The sequence below is a fragment of the Aegilops tauschii genome, chromosome 4 (genome assembly GCF_002575655.3).
Source record: "Aegilops tauschii subsp. strangulata cultivar AL8/78 chromosome 4, Aet v6.0, whole genome shotgun sequence".
In the NCBI taxonomy this organism is placed as follows: domain Eukaryota; kingdom Viridiplantae; phylum Streptophyta; class Magnoliopsida; order Poales; family Poaceae; genus Aegilops; species Aegilops tauschii.
In genome coordinates this window covers 207,971,911-207,975,052 of record NC_053038.3, presented here as the reverse complement: position 1 = coordinate 207,975,052, position 3,142 = coordinate 207,971,911, and the positions used below count along the sequence as shown (strand labels likewise).

At 45.8% G+C, this 3,142-nt stretch overlaps 1 long non-coding RNA gene across 1 annotated transcript; it reads left to right on the top strand.

Annotated features, from left to right (window-relative positions):
* The first annotated feature begins 1,250 nt into the window (after positions 1–1,250).
* LOC141021276 (uncharacterized) lies at positions 1,251–2,162 on the top strand. Its single transcript, XR_012181799.1, has 2 exons — positions 1,251–1,724; positions 1,901–2,162. It is a non-coding gene; the product is annotated as an uncharacterized lncRNA (long non-coding RNA).
* The last annotated feature ends 980 nt before the right edge of the window (positions 2,163–3,142 follow it).

Genomic DNA, 3,142 nt, shown 5'->3' with positions numbered 1-3,142 from the left:
CGCAAACTTTATTTTTGGAAACAGTCGAATTAAATATCAACAGAATAATGCGAGACATTATGACAGGTCCTAATTGATCCGCATGCAATATTTTTGGAAGGTGGAATCGTGACCGGCTAATACTATTATGGAAGGTCCTAATTCGTGTGCATGCCGGTGTATTTAATGTTTTAACGGGTTGGGCAGCTTTAAACCCAATATACCTCGATCGGATGATGAGTTGATCGAACGGTTGATACTCTAGGTGCCCAGGCACCTAGATGCCCCAAACAATTTACCTATACACACACACACACATCATAACATCTGGGCTAGTTGCCCCATATGTCTCATATAGTATCATGTGATAGTATATATTATACTTTATCATTTCAAGTATGTTCATATACTATATATAAGATACTTCAAAGTGAGTTACATTAAAAAATTGCAAGTTGGCCCATGATTTTTTTTATATTTGTGAAATACGTACATATTTGGATGTATTTTTCCTATATATATATTTTCCGGGTGATAGTTATCCCACATGTCTCATATAGTATCATGTGGTAATACATATTATACGTTATCATTTCAAATATGTTCATATACTATATATAAGATACTTCTATATATATATATATATATATATATTATATTCTCGTTGAGATCTGGTCCCTATTCTTTCCCTCTTTATGTTTTCTTCATTTTAAGTGTTTGATAGTTATTTCCTTATATAGACAAAATGGGACCACGGTCCCTGTTTATAGTCCAGTAGAGCCAGAGTAGTAGGCTGGCAGCGCTTACAGTTCCCAGCCTACGAAAAGGTTCCGGATGCGTTCCAGGAAAGGAACCGGCTCCTCTACCATGAAGGCACGGTAGGGGAGCTACAGTAGCCTGCATTGCCTCTGTGATTTTTCACTGCGCGCTACAGGAACTCGCGAACAGTATGGTGCTACAGGAGGTCCGCTACAGTACATATTTACTACATGAACTCTGCTACGGTGCATATTGCTACAGGACCCTGCAGCGCCTTCTCTGAATCCCACTGCGCGGCTACTGTAGCTCCCTGCGTTCCATGCCAAGCCTGTGGAAAGAGCCTGCCACCTCTACATCTCTGTTTTCCTACCCTCAGGGAGAAAGTAAAGGCCCTTTCCCTTTGGAAGGCTATGGGTGAGGAGGGATTCGAACCCCCGACACCGTGGTTCGTAGCCACGTGTCTCCCTCGTCCATGCCTCTCTCTAACTCCCTCTCCGGTTTGGATCCATACCACGGCCACACTTCCGGATCAGCCATGGCCTCCCGTATGCACCTCCTCTCCATCACTCGCGATCACCACTCTAGCATGAAGCCAGCCGTCCAAACATCTTCTCTCTCCTCCCTAGTAGAGTAGATTTGGATCAGGCTCCTTTCTTCCTCCACCGTTCCTGGTACGCCAACCTCCACCACTGCCTTCTCTACATTCACGTCCTCCTTCTACGACCCATGCTACAGCACCGGCGTCCCATCGTCCTCCAGCCACCACCGTCCTCCCTCGTTTCGTGACCCGTCGACGGTGCCACAACCAGGACGACCACCACTTCTGGAGCGGCTGAGATCTGCCCGAGGAGGCGACACCGTACACCGACAAATCAAGTCCAGCCGATGGAGCAGAGCTGCGTGAGGAGGAGGAGCTCCATGCGGCCGTGACGCCCATGGAAGGAGCAGCTCCGGTGCAGGCTGTCTACAGTCGCCAACGGAGCGAGGTACTGCTGCCCGCTTCCCAACTCTGTCCGCCCCCTCGGCTGCGTTGGGATGTAGCACTGGCGCTTGTCGTCCTCATCGTGCAACCATACTTCAACGGCGTCGCGCGGTCTCGGACATAGGCAAATGGAGAAGGCCGGGGTAAAGCTGGGTCTCCTCTACTCGTGGTCGCCCCGAGGTCGGGTTGGTGGCTACAAATCATGGACTGGAACACCACGGGATGTAGCCCCTGCCGAGCGCTTCAATCGCCCGGATACCTTCTTTTTGGTGGATTGGAGTCCCCTGTTTGAGCGCTTGGTGCTCTCTCCTTTGTTCTGATAGTGGTGACCGGCTGCGAGCAGGTGAATTATGTGTAAGGGTAACATCGTGTGATACCTGCTCTTGATTGTTTAGTATAGCTATTAGTACTGCCATTTTGCCTAATGATTTTTCTTGAAGTATGATTGTTCCAGTGAGTATTATTGATTTGCCAATCTGCTCAGCACTAGTATTTTAGTTGAAATTTGCAGAGTTTCAGTTTTTTGCACCTCTTTACAGCCACACATTCATGGTCACTGTCTGAGTCCTGATGCACGTATTTTTTTTCTTGCGTAGCACACACTCATGAGATGAGGAAAAAAACAAAGAACTGCTCATAGAAACCTGCAAAAGATGTTGGAAATAAAACTGAAATGTAGTTTTTGTTCTCCCAGTTTACATTTTATATTTTCAGTGGGATGCTCATGATTTTATTATAAAGTCGGTTGAGACCAAATTTTCCATGTCGGATCTACACATGATTGTTTAGCAGAGTAATTAGTTTCGCCTTTTTTTCCTTATTATTTTTGCTTGAAACTGTGAGATCGGTTATGAAAGTGAGCTATAGCTCAACGATTTTCTCAGAATCGTCGCCTGCGGGGGCAGCATGTGTGTAGGTCAGAGGGTTTGCCTTCACCTGCTTTTTTTTGTGAAGGTTCAGGGTCATTTGATGTGTAGCATGGGGAGGGGGCATGTTAGACTGGGATCAGGTGACTTTCCCACGGGCAGTCACGTCGTAACATGCGGCCACCAATCCAGCGTTGATTCTACATTCAATGGAGGGGATTGATCTAAGGGAAAGCCAACCAACACTTAGCAGTTTTTAGTATAGAGACGCCCACACTTGTAGTTTTATGTACATGCAATAAGCTAGGCACTAAGTGATTTTCACATTGAAATACATTTAGAATAATTACTAGTACTAATTTAAAATAATTTTTAATGGCAACAGCTAGACTGAATGTACGAATGCCCTATTTTTAACGAGTTGTATATATTATATTGCAAAGTTCTTTATATTTCATTCAAACCGGGGCGATTTTTAACTGGCCCTACATTGCACGTTGCGTCAGTCTCGTCGCGCTTGCCCCTCTACCACCCCGTCGGCTTCCTCGTCAACCGC